This window comes from Calonectris borealis, chromosome 9 (assembly GCF_964195595.1).
Source record: "Calonectris borealis chromosome 9, bCalBor7.hap1.2, whole genome shotgun sequence".
In the NCBI taxonomy this organism is placed as follows: domain Eukaryota; kingdom Metazoa; phylum Chordata; class Aves; order Procellariiformes; family Procellariidae; genus Calonectris; species Calonectris borealis.
The window spans coordinates 8,134,160-8,153,052 of NC_134320.1; the positions used below are offsets into that span (position 1 = coordinate 8,134,160).

General features: G+C 41.7%; 1 protein-coding gene and 1 long non-coding RNA gene across 3 annotated transcripts in view; one reads left to right on the top strand and one right to left on the bottom strand.

Moving 5' to 3' along the window:
• Positions 1–12,178, bottom strand: part of LOC142085806 (uncharacterized) — a 29,966-nt gene extending 17,788 nt beyond the window's left edge. Inside the window, exons 1-2 of the long non-coding RNA XR_012674827.1 lie at positions 11,502–12,178; positions 3,101–3,225 (exon numbers count right to left, since the gene is read on the bottom strand). This is a non-coding gene — a long non-coding RNA (uncharacterized LOC142085806). The remainder of the gene's footprint in view (positions 1–3,100; positions 3,226–11,501) is intronic.
• Positions 10,794–18,893, top strand: part of PXYLP1 (2-phosphoxylose phosphatase 1) — a 64,927-nt gene continuing 56,827 nt past the window's right edge. Inside the window, exon 1 of one of the 2 annotated variants that reach the window (XM_075158155.1) lies at positions 10,794–11,089. The gene's annotated coding sequence lies outside the window, so the exon portion shown is untranslated. Of the gene's footprint in view, positions 11,090–14,758; positions 14,872–18,893 lie in introns of those variants that run through there. The other variant, XM_075158154.1, reaches the window with a different exon arrangement.

The following is an 18,893-nucleotide window of genomic DNA, read 5'->3' on the forward strand; positions in this document are numbered from 1 at the left end:
CTGATCAAGTTACCAATTTCTTTTAATACTTATTATATCCATAATTGATAAAGACGGATAGTACAAGATGTTTAAATCAATCAGCTGAAAACAAACAAAATCAACTGATGGAAGCAGTGTAAAAGATCTTTGGCATGGTTGTGTTTTTGATCTCCTTGCTTCAAGTTGTGAGCAGAACTTCTGTCATACACCTCACATCACAGAACAGTCCATTTTATTACCTCAGGTATTACTCAGCTCTTACGATTTCTCTCTCACATGCCAGAAGCCAGCAAATCTGAGCGAGATTCGTGTATTTTATTCAGACTTGTAATGATATCACCAGTGGACAAGACAGATACAGTCAACAAAAAGGACTGATTACTTTATTAGCAGTGGAGCTTAGTTTGAGTACAAAGTTCTGGGAATACCATTCAGGTTATGCAATTTAAATATGTTGGAAATATAAAACATTGGCTAAAACTGAAGAACTTAACTCAAGACTGAAGAACTCTTTCCAATAATTTCTCATATTCCACATATTAATATTTTTTTCAAACAAAATATGTACAATTAAAAACATTTTAACAAAATCAATCTGGAGATAATTGAAAAGGCCATCAAAATAAAGTACAGCAGTAGACTGAAATCAAAATATTTTTGTAATTGATCCTTTATACCATTGTCTCATGAAGGAAAACAAAAAGACAAAAAGCAAAACTGAAAGCAGAGAGTATTATACTGTTGTGGACATTTAGGGAACTTGTGAGAGTTATTCTCACAGCCAGAATAACTGGCTGGTGCTGAAATATTGACTTGCCAGAGTAACAAGAATCACTAGCCTAAAAAAAATTTTTTTTACAGCACATTTTAATATCAGTATTATTGGATATGGGACTTGTGTTCTGTCACTAGTTCTGACAAAGAAGAGAAAGCAATTATAGAGCTGAAACATGTTTGCCATCACTTGTACTTGAAAAGCCTTCAAGCTAAAAGTCTGTATGGCACCAGACCAGGTAATGTGTTAAAAGATGTTAGGTAATGTACAGGAATAAAGACTGAATGCAATTCTTTTCTTATAATACCCTTTAACTTCAAGAAGTAGTCAAACTAATCCGTATTTGATGTTAAGTAATATTTCTGCTCTTCATCCATTCACAAATTACCTGAAGATGAAATTTTGCAAGATGACACAGGTGTGGGGAGTTTGCTAACTCTGTAGGATACTGGATTAACAAAATAATTTCTCAGCTATATCTGTAACCTGTATCAGAAGAGAGAAACATACAAAGAGAAACTGAAATAATTAGAGGCAAGGCTGAGATAGTAGGTGCAGTCTTTTGTTACACTGCCTTTTTGGAGAGAAAATTTGTAGAACAGCTGTTTCAGAGGCATTACCTGGGGTCATATAAGATAAAACAATAACCTTGTGGGCAGATCTGTCTGGCCTGATAATTTTCAAATTTTTAGAGCAGACAGACAATGAAGCTGTCTCTTTCTCTTCAGGCAAGAAATTCCTCAATATACAACTCCTGTTTCAGCTCATTTGAGTCTGAAGTTTCATCTGTGTTTTATCAGAGTGCTCACTAATGAACGCCTTTGTGCCTACGTTCTGTTGGCTTTGAGGGCGAGAACAGTACATAATCACATGTGACATATGGGCTGCAACTCCAACAGGAGTTTGTCCTGAAATAACAATGATAGGCTGAGGAAAGGCAGAGGCATCATAATTCAGACTCTATATATTTGGTGGATTGAAGTCTGATTCTTCTTCCATTTCTTTTAGGTTTTTTTTTTTGGAGGGGGTGCTGGGTTACACTACATTGTGCAACTTTAAACCCGCTTTGCCAGACTGCTATTCTAATCTTTATGCACTGCTGCCAACTGACACATAGCAAAGTCTTTCAGGGGATGAGATTAAACACACCATGAGTCTCCATTTCTAATGAAAGCTCCATGGGAACACCATTGGGATCCCTGCTAGTTTGTTGCAGTCAAAGTTGTATGAGCCCATGTGCCATCCCTTTGTGCATTAGGGAGACAGCAGTATCATAGATACAATGCAGAGTATTCTGCTTTCACGCTTTAGGGCATTCATTGCAAAGAATAGCAATGTTTTCCTCCTGTCCTCAAAGCCACTTGTTTACCCACCTCCTTTGTTCAGAACTGAAATGTTTAGCTTTAAAACCAGAGAGGAAAACTGTCATTTTTTTTTTCATCAGTAGTAGGAAAGCTACACGAAATCACTGTCTCTTTTAATAAGCTTATTTTTTTAAGCATCCAGGGTGTTAAATTAGCTTTCTCATCTACATGTGGTTTAATAACCCACCCATCTATTGGCTGAGAACAAAACAGGCCTTAACGCGGTATTGCCTGCTGTGACAAGTGCTGTGATGATTAGATCTTAAAAGATCGTATTATGAGAGCCAGTATCACAAGGGCCAAAAGTCTATCGAACCCTATACTGACTGGACTATGTATTGCACATTTGTTATAAGAGTAAGTGATTATGTACATGAGAGAGGGGAAAAAATATGCCCAAGACTGCTGGTGCTAGATTTTTTGGAAAAAGATATCTTTTACCAATTCTGCTGCCTACTTACCATTTTCAATGAGAAGGCTGTTAAGAGGCTGAAGGCCACTACATTTAATCAACAAATTATTCAGTGTAAGAGTTTGAAGGCATACTAAAAGTCTACAGTTAAATATTTTCCCCTCTGCAGGGGATTTCTAATTTGCCAGAGTAGAAAAATCCAAAAGGAAACATACTTTCAATGCATTATAAATAGGGGCCTCTCAACATTAGAGAGTACCCTTTGAGAAACACAGCTGGTTGTATAATCTGTTAAGAAACAAGCATTTGCTCCTCTTGTGCAAGGTATCAAATAAACAAACACATACAAACAGTACAATCTCACTTTACTCACAGAGAGCTTAACCCATGAACCTGACTGAAACCTATACAGTGGTTTTACTTTTTTAAGTACAGGCAGTCAGAAAAAAAGACATTTCGGTTTCATAGCACATCCTGTGTAGGTCTGGTTTTAGTTGTCCTCTTTCCCAATTGCACATGGTCCCCCCTGAAGGGCCATAAAGCCTTAAAAGGTTTTACCTGAGTTACCTGGCATAGTTGGCTTGTCTGGTTTTGATTGTTCCTTTGAGACACTCAGCTCATCTTCATAATTCCTGTCTGGCTTGGTTTTACTTCTCATGCAGGGAGGTGAAGTAAATCTGACACCAGTGTAGCTGAGAGCAGAATGTAAGAGACAGCTTGCTTTGTTTCTGTGCCAATTTAAAGGAAATTTGTTTTTTTAAATAGTCTTTAAACATGTACCTAATATTAGCAGCAGTTCAGTGGAACTCAAATATGTATTGAATGTAAGAATGCTTTCCTCATTCAGAACTTGCACTTGGCTGTGGGCAAGAGGCATTCATTGCTATCTGACTTTTAAAAAGGGCTAATTCTCCTCCTCTTAGTCATGCTGATGTGAACCTGAAATAACCCCACTGAGGTCACTGGGGAGATGGCAGACTCCTCTTTGTGTATCTGAAATCAGCCTACAAAATAAGCACTACCGATATAGGCTACTTTAAAAGCTCTAAGAATCTACTAAGACTGCCATTGCATACAGGAAAAAATTCACTTAAATGCTGTTTCAATTTCAAATTCAATTTTAGAACGTCGTTTTTTTAGAAAAAAATGAAAGATAAATTTCAGTGGCTAATATTATTTTCAAGCTTCTGGAGAGGAATATCAAACTATTGGAAGTGGGAAAGGGTAATGAAAGTCTCAAAATAGAAAACTCTTTTCACTTGAAGGCTGTCAGGAAAATAGCCGCCTGGTTTCCTGCAGCTGTGAAAGCAGTGAGAGCTCACTTTAATGACTGTCAGTGAGAGAGAGGCAAGTTGCTCTATTTTCTCCACATTTGGGCTACAGCTCACAATGTGTGTAAATTGTGGGATACAGATCCGAACCCCAGTCCTCCCATAGCACAGACGTGGAGAGGACGTTCCAAATCAGGAGATGTTTGTAGACGTTTGATCAAGTGACAGACTGAGAGTATTCATGCTCTGCCTGTCTGGCTGGCTGGTGAGGTCTATGGCATGTATTCCTTCCCATGCTATACATAAGTATAGGCTTATCCCTAGGTAGGACCTGTGATTCCTCAGGTATGATCCCTAATTCATATTTAACGGGGCCTGCAGCTTTTTCTAGGTAGCAGTAGTAAAATTCTTCCTGTCTCTCCTCTGTCTGAAAATGAAGCTCTTAAGACTGCTGCAGCTGGGTCACTCTTCATTTGGGATCGTGGGATTAATCAGTTTCTTACTGACAGCTCCATTCATATGAATATGTTTGTTTTCAGACACGTACTTCAGCTAATAAGCATTTGGGCTGTTGCTTGGTTGATTCTTTTCATTATGGGCAATATGATGCTCATGCATACAGTTTGTGTTGTTTAGCTATTCTCTGCAGTGACTATTATCAAATGGTCTTTTTTGATCATCACACAGTGCATAACTCATTTGTCTCTCTCACATTCCTGACTCAATACCCTCCCATCTTTTCTTGATCTTGTCCTGCCCTTGAAACATGCTAGTTAGCTGTATGCAAAAATTAGCAAGACAAAGAGGTTGCAGATTTTCTGGGGGGAAAAAAAAAAACAAAACCAGTGAATTCTCAGAGTGACAATGACAAATGATTTATACTGGCAGGCACTCTTCATGAACACTGAATGCTGACACAGTCTGTATTCATGCTAGATAGGGGTGACCTCTAGGGCCATCATTTGGCCTGTTATTTGTTCGTTTAACCTAAAAAAATTATGCTTTAACATACTAAAAATAAAAGTATTACATTTTCCCTTGTCACATATGCAATAAAGGGTAATCTCCAAGTAGCCTTTTTAGTATCTATCATTTTACAGAGCACTTCAAAAGTTACAGTTTTTTCCAAGCAATTGTCAGACCCACTGAAGTAGCTTTTGTTGTCATCCCATTGCATGTACTGGATCTCCAGGTGTGGGAAGGCATCGTTCTCCTGACCTGCTATCTCATTTCAGCTTGGTATCCTGGCCCTTTGCCTCTTTTGCCCGTGTTTGCCACATGTCACACGTATCTGAACTGATGGTGGAAATATCCTAAGAGCTGATTGTTGAGAGCCAGTGATGCTATTTGTAGAATATTAAAGGAACTGATTAATACACAACGCAATTCACTGAGGAAGGTGTCACTGGGCACAACTGTAAACAAGAAACGTTGCCAGAGGCTCGTACAGGAAGGAAATATGTGTTACGGCCCTGAGGGCACTAACGGGCCTTAATGGTCCTGTCCAGCCACACCTGGTGCCCCCCTCCAAACCTCTGCCCGTGGGCACAGGGGCCCATTTAAGCTCAGTCTGGGACCTTCAGGCCTGGCAAGAACTATGCTGTTGGGTTGCTGGTCTCTAGTTCAGCTATAGCTCTGCCTTGCCATGGACCCCACTGATCTGTGGGCTGACTGTCTGGCTTGACTTTGGGCATGTCTTGTCACTATGGACCTGCCTGTCAATCACTTGGTCTGATTCTGACCTGTGGGTTTACGTCCTGGCTTGACCTGCTTCCTCACCACAAACTCTCCTGAGGATCTGGGCTGTTGGTTGAACCTGGCCCCCACCTCCAGGTCTGCGCTGCTCCCCTTGCTCGGAAGCGTGGGGCTGGCCCCGGCAGGCGAGGCCCTGCCTGCTGGCTGTGTTATGCCGCCCTGCCCCATAGGAGCAGCTGGCCCTTTCGCTCCCCCAGTGCGCAGCTGCAGTTTAGAAGCGGTATGAAGGGGGTGTGCACCAAATGAAGTCATCAGTATCAAAGGTACTTGACTCTAGAATTTCAAAAGCCTGAGATAAGTAGGTCTTTTTCTGATATCACTTATACGGCTTTAAATCAGCAGTAACTCTACTGAAGGTAGTGGAACTATCCCCCTGTGTAAGAAGTGCTACTAAATTGTATTTTCAGAGGAAAGAAGGGGAGGCTTAAAAAACGGGTATTAAGAAATAGCCCTAGAGTTCAGGAAAGTAAGGACACTTATGACCTATGAGGCTGTAGTAATGTATTACTAAATCGTTAATAAAACTTGAATGGCAAGAAACTGTAAATGCCTTTCCAAATCATGATTCTTGGACCTGCCAATTCTATTTCATATTCTAGCAAAAATAAAGATCTGTCTAGGGCTTTACTAGTGAGGATTGGAACTAATACGCTTTTTCTTTTTCTGCTAGGAAAAATGATGTTAAAAATGGGCTTAGGAATTCACATCTGGGAGAGGGCCCTGCTTGATAATTTTTCAGCTGTTCTGAGCTGCCTAAGCAGCGTAGAACGCTCTGGCCCATCACCTCAGTATTTAAGTAAGCTTATTGGGATCTAGAAATTCCTTGCTAAAAGTCCATGCACCTGACTGTGTGCATGTTTATTTTCAGCTGCTGTTTATTTCTCAATTTCTGTTCTATTTCAGTTATATTGTCAAAACCAAATTCTGATGAAGCTCTGGCTTTGATCCCTGAAGCTTCAGGTGTGCAGTATCTGAAAGCTGTAAGTGGAAAAGCAAAGTATTCTCGTCCCTTAAAAAAGGCAAGGGAAGGATTAAGAATTAACTGGCTAAAGAGTCCATAGGTATAGAGTAGAATGGGGATTTTTTTTTTTTCCTCCCCAGAATGTACTAGGCGAAGATCTGTAAGAATAGTAGCAGCTTAAATGACCTGAAAGGAATCGGGCAGTGTTACAACTGCAGTTTCCTTATCTAGATCTTCTCAGAATATTGTCTCTTGCCTGCTCATCACTGGTGTTCACAGTGGGCTCATCAAGGTTGAATCAAATATTAAAATATGGCTTTTTCTCTTCCTTGTCTGAAAGCAAATTCTCCTAGGGTTGGAGCCACTCTTAAGGTTACCGGATTTGTTCATTTGACAAACCTTAAAGTAGTGAGGAGGAAATGAATACTTGAAATACTCACCCTGTGTGGGTGTAGAAACAGAGAAGCCCATCTTAGCCACACTGACTTCTTTTCCTCTGTCACGCTGAGAATACACTACACAACTCATTCACTCTCTACATTCTACCCACTTTCTTCTTTAGTCCTACAACACTGGGGAAGTGCCTTCTGTATGTTAATGCAGAAGAATTGAGCCCTAAAAATGAGGTGTATTCCTGTCATGAATATTAAATACAGTTAGAAATAAATTATATTTAAGTGTCTGGCTTTATATCTGCTTAGTATGTTACTATTCCTGCCTTGAAGGAATCGTATGTGTTCATACTGGAAGCTCATCTGATACAGCAGTATGTGCAGGTACTTGTGTAGAAAAAGCCTTCTGCTGATTCACAATATATCAGTCTGTTCATTTTAAGCAGTAAGGATTAAAAGTTTGGGAAGATGGCTCTTGCAGTACTACTTATCTTTACTTAAACTAGGACACGGCTCCAGAGTATACATGTCTTGCATTCTCAGCCAATGGATTTGTTCACAGAAATAGGAAGCTAAGAAACTCAGATACCAAAATTATTTGGTGTTATTCATATTTCAAGTAGCAATGACTTAATATTCTTATTTGAATGTTCTTTCTGCTACACCCACCCATGTTATCTGTATTCATGTATACATTCTTTCCTGATGGAACATCAGGTCAGTATGCCAAATGCAGCTGTACCTGCTGGCTTTAATGCAAATCAGTGTTACTGACTATAGCTAAGGAGACTGACATGTACTGTTCGATATGAATTTTTTGACTCCCTGGTGACAAAGGGTCAGTATGAATAATATTTGTATGTCAACATGGGCTTCTGTGTGTGTCTTCATAAAGTATTCCAAGGCATTTCTCATCTTCAGATTTTGGACAGCAGTGTGGGATGTACATTTGCTATATGGGTGCCCTTGGTATTGGTTTTAATGGAAGGACAATGACTAAGGAGAAACAGCCATCCCTTTTCATGTCTGGCTGGGGCCCCTCATGAGCAGATTTGAAGCATATCAGAGAGTGGGGTAATAAGGAAGTTGGCAGTGATAATGTCAGTGCCGAGGGCTTTTTTTCTAGGTAGGTTTCCCTAATTAGACTTTTAAAGTTGGCAGTTGCCCTGAGAACTAAATACAACAGGGAAATAATATAATGTGCTTAAAGTTCACCTAGCTTCATGGACAGCTCTTCAGTTCTGCCCACCAGAGGGGTCAGAAATCTTCCCCAGCAAGGTACCTGTGTGTCCTTCAGGCGCAGGGAAGCATTCAGGTACTCTAAAGCCAGTTTTGGTGGCATCTAACCATCTGGTCCCAACTCACCCAGCCACAGAAGGGCTAAAAGCTGTCACTCTGAATAACTTTACTGCCTACTACTTTGGCAAGTCGAGTCTGAATTTAACTAAAATCACAGCTTGCAGCAAGAATATTTATGAACTAGGAAACCCTTCTGTAAGCGTATAAGGGCAATTTTATATCTATATCTATATATATTTCCATACCCCCTCCCGTTCGTCCTATCTCCATGTAAGCAGCGCAGCAATGCGGCCACCCTGGTTGCCTAGGAAGCCGATTGCTGCTCCTAAGGGATCTGTTTAAAATTCTGATCCAGAATCTAGTCAGCTTTGTGAGACCCTGGGAATGGTGCTCTTGAAGTGCTGGGTACTTTCCATTTTTTTCCCCTCTCCTCAGCTCCTCTGGACTGAGAGAAGGCAGCTGTGCTGCTTTGCTAGACAGAGCAGCTGGACTTGGTTACCCCTAGAACCAATTAAGTGCTGTAAGAATGACTTGCCTTATTCCAGAGAGACAGAAGGAGCTGTTTGGGATCATAAATGACACTGGAGAGTAGCTGTGTACGTATGCAGTTATTTTAAGGATTGTTTTTGAGGCTTTTTCTCAGCACCTGCTGCCTTTTTGGGCATTTGTACTTTCATCTGAGTTGTCTGAAATGCAAATAAAAGCAATGATACATATTCAAGACAATCTGAGACCTGTGTTTCGGAAGACTATGCTAAACACTTTGTGGAGTTTCTTTTCATAAGCTAATCCTAGTGGAAAATTACCAAATGGAGCTTTAAATAGGTGAAATAATAAGTTAGCCAAATAGTGCACCTACTAGCGTGGCAAAGGTAGGTGCTCTCTCCAAGTCGGTTTCCGTCTCATAGCCCTACACTGCTCACTACTATTTGGAGAGGCAAAGCGGGGCGATTTAGGAGCAAAGTTCCTTAACATTTAATTTTGGTTTAAGGCTGTTGTTCAAGAAGTTGTCTGTCACGTCTCATTTTATGTGCTATTCAAACTTACATAGGTGTTCAGAATAACACCTGGATAAAAATCTATGAATAGAATAACTGATTATCAATGTAACCAATACTCGTTAAAAGAGATCTTAGATGGTAACAAAAGCTAGAGTTTGAGTCACTTGTTTATGCTCTCAAATGAGTGTAGGATCTTATTTAAAACTGCTTTGAAGTGTGAATTATGAACAGGAGCTCTTTGATCAGAACTGATGTATGATGTGTCATAAGGCATTATGCCAAAAAAAAAAGAAGTCACTTAAGCTTCCTTTCCAGTGGCACTGAGTGAAATGAGAGCTATGGTTCTCATACTGTGTTTTATGCTAGCATGTCCATACTGAAGAAATTTGGCTACAGAGACTACTGCCGAACCTCTGCAAAGTGGAAACAGGTGTTTGGTTTTCTGTTGGGGAGAAATCAGCAGTGCATGATATGGGTATTTTCTTAGCATACTTATAAAGTCTATTTATATTGTACACATTCCTCCATGAGTGTGGTCCCACACAGACTTCCTCTTTCAAAAACTTCAGCCCCAAATTTAGTTTGTGGTTTCTGCTGCTTGCAGAGTTGCCACTCTCCATAAAGAAGTGGCAACAAGTTCTTTTCTTCAAAATATGACACCCTGTTTACATATTTAGGAAAAGCACAATTGGAATGTGATGTGCAATATTGCCGTTTGGTGATACCTATCCCATGAATACTAAAACTACCTTTGTAGGTAGCTGACTGCATTGTTGTTGAATGACTTGATTAACTGGTCTTTATTATTCTGACATGCACTGGCAATCCTCTTGTGACCATGTAGGGTCCTGCTGGGATAAAATGTGGACCTGCTGGGATGAGATGCCTGTATTTTAATCCCATGGTTGGTATGCATCCAGCTGCATGACAGTGGGGCTTGGAAAAGGAAGGAGGAGGAAGTAATGGGCCAAACTAACTATTCAAGTTATATTTGTTCAGAAGTCATAATTTATTTTTGAAAATCCTGCAACTAAATCAGATGATTTTCCAAATGAAGGAGTATTATATACCTGGTTATATTCCAGGACATAGACTCATGTGAAAACAGTAGTCTTCTGTTCACTCTAAAAAATAAACAGGGTTTTTTATGATGCTATCCAGAAGAAAGGGGAATATTGGCAAGTACAGCCAGATAAGGCATCTTCTTCTGTGTTTGTTTAATACCACCTAGAAACAATGTAGAATTTGTAATTATTATTTGGGGTTAAATCAACCAGTGAAAGAGTAGAGGAAAAATAATGAAATATGTGGTAATATTCCTAGTATGTACTTTAATTGCTGAAACTGATGAGGCTGAGAGTGATGATATTACCAGGAAGTTAAGCCTGAGAGCAAGAGATGAAAACATAACATTTAACATGAACATGATACACTGCAAAATAGCATGTTTGAGGGTTGAATTGAGTGACTCCCTGCAGAGATAATTTAAATGCTGTATAGCCATATATGTAGAAATGCTGATGAATAAGATAATAGGCAGCCTCTGAAAAAAACAGAAGCTGCTGTAATGCAACAGAAGAGTTACAGAAAACTGGGCGAGGGGCTATGCCACCATATCCAGACCAATGGTTATGACATTATTAAAAGATTCCAAAAGATCCATTGAGACTCGGAGTGAGGTAATTTAATGGGTAACAATATTGGCATCCCAGGAGGTTATAGAAATATAATGTTGAAATATACACAAGTCATCAAGGCACTCAAAGCTATAAAACCAGGACTAACTTTGTCAGGCATTGGATAGATATGCCACATGACACTTGGAATGACGCAGGAACATGCACAAAGCAACTGAAAGAGGTGACATCAGACTTCAGGTATGTGGTGGCAAAAAGCAGGCATAAATAACTGTTTTCAAAGGGGTTTCCTTCCAGAACTGTCAGCAGTTTCTTTAAATACTTAAAAGCAGTACGACTGAGACACAAAGCATTTCGGTCAGTAATTAGCAAACTGAAAACAGTGCTTGCTAAGAATGGGGTATTGTCAGAAGCGACCTTTTGCTAGATAAAGAGTAAGGACTCTCTAAAGCATTCAGGCATGTAGCTGAGAAATCCAGCCAAAGTCAAACAATGGAACTGAAAGAATGATTTAGACCGCTGAAACTCTTGTGTTCTTAAAAGAAGAAAAAAAAAAAAACTACAAACGTATAGGGCCTGAAACTGTTAGAGTGAAGAAGTACCCTAGAACTGAAATACCTTATTCAAATATTACCTCGTATAAAATACTCACATAGTTCAAATGTACAATAGCGTAGAAGTGCCTGAAACCCTCCTTTATGAGGAAAACTGACTGCAAACTTGTCCGTAGAGCAGTGACTTGCTTCTCTCTCTTCCCACTCGGTTTTGCTTATGTACTACACTCCATTGCTGTCATGGCTTTTAGGAGCAGTAGCTGGGATCTAGCTGGTATTTTGGGTAAAGTCTTTGGGCGTACTTCCTGATTCTTGCAAAAGTATTAGCTGTTGGATTAATCAGAAAATTGAATTAATTTATACTGTAAAATGTAACTGATTGTATACTATGTGTGTTAGAATTTGTCTGCAGGAGAGCCCTGGTCCAACCCTTACCTTCTCCCAAGAATCTCCTATTCAAAAACTCTGGCAAACGCAAGGATGTGTAGTTGCTCTGACTCTGTGACTAGAAATGAAGGAGGGGGAGGAAAAAAAAACCCACCACCCAGTTGGAAACTTTGGTTTTTTCCTTAAAAAAAAAAAAAAAAAAGGCACGAGGGGGGGGAGGAAAAGCCAGGATTAGGATCAAGAGCTTGGAAATCTAAGTAAACTAGAAAATTAGAACTGTCCTCCCTGGTTGATGGGGCTGCGTTTCACCATGACCTATCATTTGTAATTCAGGTTGTCAGTTCACCTCTTGGGATTGAGGTCAGACAGAGGAACGCTACAATGTTTTGACCACATATAATTGTGGATTGTCTCAGTAGCAGCTGGTGGATGTTAGTGAGCAAGCTCACAGTTTCAGTGTCCATACATGCTCACGGCCACTGTTTGGTTAATGCAACAAAATTTTTATTAGTTCATAGCTAATGCAGTCTAAGGACATCTTTACAATACTTGCTGGAAGAGCAAATTCTGATGATATGAAGTAGTATTTGCACTCTGAGAAGTTCATTGGATACATAATGGTATGTATAGGAGAAAGTAGATCCAATTGACAAGGATATCAAGTGAGGTGATATGGTGGGACTATGCGTAACTCCAGGTCTCCTCCAAAGACAGTAGTTGCAGTTGCTCAGCCCTGCAACTATTCAGTTTGTCTCCTCTAATTTAATCTTTAAAATCCAAGTGTATGGGGTTTCTGCAGAGAAATTTTCATGCTATTAACTTTTGAGTACATAGTCTTTTGTATTATAAATATCATAATGACTTTATCTCTAAAAAAGTTGATTTGTGTATATAGACAACTGTATTTTATTCTCCAAAGCAAAAATGTTCTGTGAAGAAAATTAAATCCTTTTATTACATGGAGAACAGATTGACAGTTCCTGAATCCCAAATCCTTTGTGAATTGCACTTTGTTCTGGATGGAGGTGGAAATGTAACTGCCCTGGCAAGCATTTGCTGTCATGGTAAATCACTGTTTCCATACGGAGATGATTTTTCTGTAAAGTATGTATTTTGCTTTCAGGGTGGGAAAAGGCCAGATTCCTTTGTGCGGATATTGGGCACTGTGCAATCCTAACATGCCCTAAAGTGATCCAGTGAACAGCAGTCTCAAGTCTCACTGTTCCGCATCTAGGGTCCCATAATTTGCCTTCTGTTCTGCTGCAAACCATTCTTTCTGAGTTGGTTGGCACTGGTTTTCTAAAAAATAAGAAAATCATTATGATGGATTAGGTCTAATCTGGTGAGATGCTGGTAGCAGGGAAGAACAGCAGCGTATGTGTATTTGATGTGTAGCTGTCAGTCGGCAGGCCAACCGCCATGCTGCTGAGCATCTCTGGATATGGTTTTTAGAGCAGCAGTTGGTAAAGTTGATCTGCAGATGGGTGACCGCTTTCCACATCGCTGTGCAGTCTGTTGGTTAAAACTAGATTAATTCCTACTTCTTATCCCAAAAGGAAAGAAGATGGAGAACCTCAGCACATTTCAAGGTGAAATCATACCAATCAGGCAAAAGTACTAGTCTAGCTAGAAAAACATGCCCAATCTTTTTGCTAGATATGTTGACTCTGTGGTTGTGCAGTATCAAAGCAAGGAAATTTGGCTCCATGCTGCTATTTATGTGGCAGTGACCACCGGTCGGCATGACCCAAGAGTAGAGGCCATGCAGATAAGTAGCTTGGCTGGCAGAGCAGCGTGACAATGCAGTTGGAAGGTGGCAGAAGTATCCAGGGTTGCAAGTGGAACCGCAGGAGTATGTGAACTCACACACACTGTTTGAGGTGACTCCTGACTGCAACACAAAAATCCTACAGCCATTTCTCATAAACACTGGTGCCAAATGTTTAGTGTCAGCGCGTCTACTTTGATCACCCAGTATTTGCATAGGTTCTGCGTAGACATGTCAAAGTAGGTGTGTAAAGGGAATTAAGGCATTCCCCAAATCTGCAGAATTAATTTTAGAATCTGTTTTAGGGATACATGAAATATTGGTGTATTTGAAAGATGATCAGCTTGTAGGATTAAACAAGTGCTCCTGCTGGTAGAGAAGAATCAGCTCCTATGAGGGGAAATGCTGATTAGCTGAGAGCTTCTTTGTTGGCAACAAATCCTGGGGAATACTTTGCAACTTATGAAATGACTTCACTTGCACCAGCTATACAAGGGAGTATGTTTGTTTTATCTTTTTATTGAAATTCGTGGAATTCTCCTTTGACAAGGACTTGAAATTGGCATTTCTTACAAAGGGCCATGACAACTTCCAGCTGTACTTCCCGGTAAGCTAAGTATGAGAAGAATTTGCAAGCGGAGTCACTAGCAGTAACGGTTTTGCTTAGCCGCGTTAGATGTTTGCGCTGTATCTCCAGGGAGCTGATGGCCATCTACTCAAACGCAGGAAGCAGCAGGAAGTTGAAAAACAGGGCTCTGATGTAGGGGAGCTTGGACTAGATGCCCGCTGCTGGTCACGGAGCCTCTCGCCGGTCTCCCGCAACTGTGGTCATGAAAGAAGTCGTCCTCAGAGGACTGAAACCGCCCGGCCCCTTGGCGGGCGGCCCGGGGACCGCATGTGCCGCGGGCAGCAACGGGCGCCTCCTCCACGCCCCACGCCGGGCTGTGGGAACCGCGGACCGGCCGTCCCCGCCAGGCTGGGCGCCGTCCCGTCCCGCGGCGCGGAAGCCGCGGGCGGGGAGCGGAGGCGGCGCGGGCCGGGCAGCTCCGCCGCCGCGCCCTCGTGGCGCGGGCAGCACCGCCCCGCGGGGCGTCACGGCGGGGCGGGGCGGGGCGGGGACCCCCCCCGCTCTGGGGCGGGCGGCGGGCGGCAGGGGGCGCCGGCGGGCGGCGCGGCCGCTCGGGGGCGGCGCTCGCAGAAGTCGGGGCGCTCGGCGGGCTGCCGAGCCGGAGCCGTGGCGTGGCGGCGGGCAGCGGCTTCAGCTCCGGCCCCGGCCCCGGCCCCGGGAGGAGGCGCTGAGCGCGGCAGGGCAGGTAAGGGGGCGCTGCGGGCGGGGGTCTTCCTCCGGCGGGCAGGTGGGACGGCGCCCCGGGTGCGCTGCTGGGGAGCGCTCGGTACGACCCGGCTGTATCTGCGGAGCTTCCCTCTCCCCGTTGAATACTCGGCGGCTCCGGCGGGCGGTCGCTGCCGGCGCCCGGGGAGAGAGGGGGTGCGGCCCGGGCGTTTACGGCGCAGCGGGAGCGGCTGCCCCACGCCCGGCTCCGAGGGCCGGGAAGGGTCCGCTCCGGTCCCGCCTGCCCCGCGCACCGGGGAGACCTGGGGCAGCAGAAGTGCTGCGGGCAGCGGCGGTCTCGGGCGGGCTGGCTGAACCGGCCCGGCGGGCGGGGGGGCTCGGCCGGCGGCGAGCTGCCCTCGCACCCAGGCTGGCCGCCTCCGCGAGGCCTCGGCGGGTAAACTTTGCCTCCGGGATGGTACCCGCAGGCAGACACCCAGGTCTCGGTACTCACGGGCTTAACTCGATGCTTGTCAGCGGTCCGTGCAGTTCAGTGGCTTCAGACCGTGCGTGCGTGCTCACATCGTGCAAGGCAGGAGCCTGAAATGGGTTCGCCGGTCCCTCAGAGTCTCTGTGATGACAGACTTCGTATTTACCAGCCTTGGCTGGCAAATAAAACAGTACTGTTGCAGAGCTGCTGTGCTTCTCCAGTGCACTACTTTGTCATCTATTGTTGGCTGATATACTGTGGCTGGAGTGGAGTAACTTACTTGAATTTATCTTTTTTTTGATGCCTGTTGTTTTTACTGTATCTGATAGCAGTCCCTTTCATTGTGTATACTTTAACCTAAATATTTTTAGAGCCTTGAACAGATGACTTAGTGTATTTCTGTGCTGCAGGTTCCTGAAGAATAATCCTGAACCTTTCGACAAGCATGGACTTTTCATCTGAAGTGTGTTCTGACATGGAGATCATCTTGGCCTTCATGCAGAATGTTGCACTTAAAAAATAATAATAATTAAAAAATTTTAAAATCTGTGAAAGTATTTTTTAAAATGCTAGGAAGTAAGGGGTTAAACGATGTATTTGTAAATATCATAACCTGAATTTCTAGACTGATCGCTTTACATAAAGGCTGGAACAATGGAAATGACAGGGTGGGAAGAGTGTGTGTGATGACCTTATAAGCCTTTTATTTTGTCTGGCATTATAGTCTGAGATGAGCATCTAGTTCAGACCTTAAATTTTCTCTTTTACAAATTTTACAAATACAGTTTCATGTGGATTAAAAAACTACAGAGTAAGTGGCTCTATCCTTGACTAACTGCAAAACCTGTCACGTACAATAAGTTATTGTGCCAGTATTACAATAGTAATGGAATATTAAACCAACACATTTTGGCAGTAAGTAGCTGTAATACTTGTGCCCTGTTTTGACGTCTGTAGAAGGAGGATTAATTCAGACAGAATGTGTAGTGGGAGGGTGTGAGTGGGATGAAAAGCAAAAGCTGCTTAATTTTAATCTTCTCAAAAAGGTAACTAAAAGTAGTGCACATGGTTAAAACATATGCTCCTCTCTCTAATGGCTTTTAATTGTAGTCTCTTAAATATTTTATGTAAACTCAGTAGTGCTGAAACATTAATTTTTATAAGATTCAATATGTCCTAAACGAGCTCACTGTTCTGCAAAAAAGTACTGAGGAATAGCAGGGTCTCATGTGAAGGTCTGGCAACAACAGAGCTGTAAAACTGCATTGGTGTAACTAAACCTATGTATCTGTACCTATGTACCTAAACAGAGGTGTACCTTTGGATAGACTTCAGGCATTTAGTTACATTGTTCTAGTTTCATAACTGTGAACTTGCTTTTCTCTAACAGCCTTCATTTGTCTTTTGGGCTTTTTATAGTTTAAGATGTGGGCATCTTGGAATGAAAAAAAGCACCCAAAAAGCACACAAAAAGCAATGCTTCAAGGTGTGCAAAACTACTGTCCCTCGCGAAGTTTGCTTTCTCCAGTGGTTTTACAATGGGGTGTATATTTTTACATACTTACCTTCCCTCATGACCTCCTTAGATAAAAAGAAACCTTAAGTGTGAGGTTTCTTATGTAGGTCTTTGTGGATTTTCATAATCTCATAGGAGACCTTTGAAACTAGACTTCAGTTGAATTTTTCTGGATGCCTTTTCTGCTGAAGTTGCAGATTATTTTTTAATTTTTTTTTTTTTTTTTTAGTTATAACAGGCTTGTATCTTAACTGTATTGCATATTATTGCCCGAAAGATGAATGATGAATTCATGTGGTCCTAAGGGTGGCTTTTATCTGGATTTATGGTCAGTCCTAGTTGCATATTCTCCTCCTCTCCCCAAGGTTTTTATTCTCTTTTAACTAATAAAAAAAAATTGGCAATTAATATGCAAAAAAACACCATGAGATGTGTGTTGCTCACAAACATACATCAAACGAGCATGGGAATTAAATGTTAAGACACCTACTAACATATGCTTTATGATTTAGATATGATTAGATTTATGGTTTACGATGGATGCTACAAAGGAGGTGGTGGTACCTTAATCGTTCAAGAGAGTGGAGTCTTCAAGTCTGCCTCTACCAAATGAAGGTGCTCAGTCAAGGAGTATTGGGAAGTGCACACAAAACATGCAGCTCTTGCTTTAGGTGTTAAAGGAGTAATTTGGTGAAGGATTAAAGAAGATGGGAGTTTGCTATACGTAATACAGGAAGGTTTTGGGAGTTACCGTTGGATGTGCAAGATAGTTACTGATAAGATGCGCGAAAAGCCAGCATGGCAGCTCAGCTGCGCTGGCAAGCACTTGACTAGCACACACAATTGCTGCTAGACAGCAGCCTCAAGGGTGAGTTCTTAAAAAGAACTTCAGTGGTCCAAATGTTGGACAAACAGTGTGGTTTGGGTCAAAACTGTTCAAGCAGTGTGTCACATTTGGGAAGTATTTGAACATAGCCTTTAATTGTGACTCGCTGGGAGAGGGAGTCAGTAAGCAAGCTATGCATTGATTCACATTCAGAAGGTTGTATTTAAAAATACTCTAGCTTGGGTGGTAAATTATATATAAAAACGAAAACTTAAATTGTGTAGCAAAAAGGGAAGAAATGCCAGATGCCTGGGAGGAGACTTTAAATATAGATTTCATGCAAGATTTCTACTTGCATGGGTTTTAGTGTCGTGGTAATTTTACTGGAATTGTACTAAAATATTGCAGTACTGATAAAAAGATTGTGCTTTAAAATACATCTTTTTTTTTTTCTTTGAAATGCTTTCCAGAATGCTTTCCATAACTAATGCAGGCCAATGTTATGGTATAAATTACACAGAAATAGAAATAGAAATGGAAACAGTTGATCATAAAGCTACATGTAGGATGATGATGACTGAAGGTTTATGTAGCAGCTTTCCAGAAAGATACTAGAAATGTTGTACAGACCATGACATGCTTCATGTTCTGTTAAAATCAGACTCCACTTTGGTGAAACCCAAATGGAGTCCCCTTAAGAAAGCATTTGGTTTTGCAAACCATTTAGGGCAGGAAGTTTTGGAAATTTTATTGTCTAAAAATTGTAGTGGAGGATGCACGAGGCTTGACTTATGTCTACACAGGAGCACGTGAGCTTTGCCCATGTGGCTTGCTTTGTGGCATTGGGTTTAGGTTAGAATTCAAAATTAATGTTCTTGTTTGTCTTGAAAGTATTAGGTGGTCTCTGACTAAAGCTGGGTGAGACATTTTTCTGCTCAGTGAAGAAATAGAGTGGGAAGGTGTACTGTGACAATCAGTGTTTATGATTCTTTTTAAAAAATCAGATAATGTCTTTTTACTGTCTTCAGATAATGCCTGAATCATAAACGTAATGGTTCATCCTAAGCAGCAAAAAAGAGCATTTTTTTCGTTGTGCAAGATGATAATAGGAACATTTGCCAGGAGGGCTACAAAGGTGGATGGTAAGTGTGTGATTCTGCACTAAGTGGCTCTGATGAGAGGCAAAGGATTCAGAGCAAGATTGACAGGCTATTTTGTATTGATTAGAGA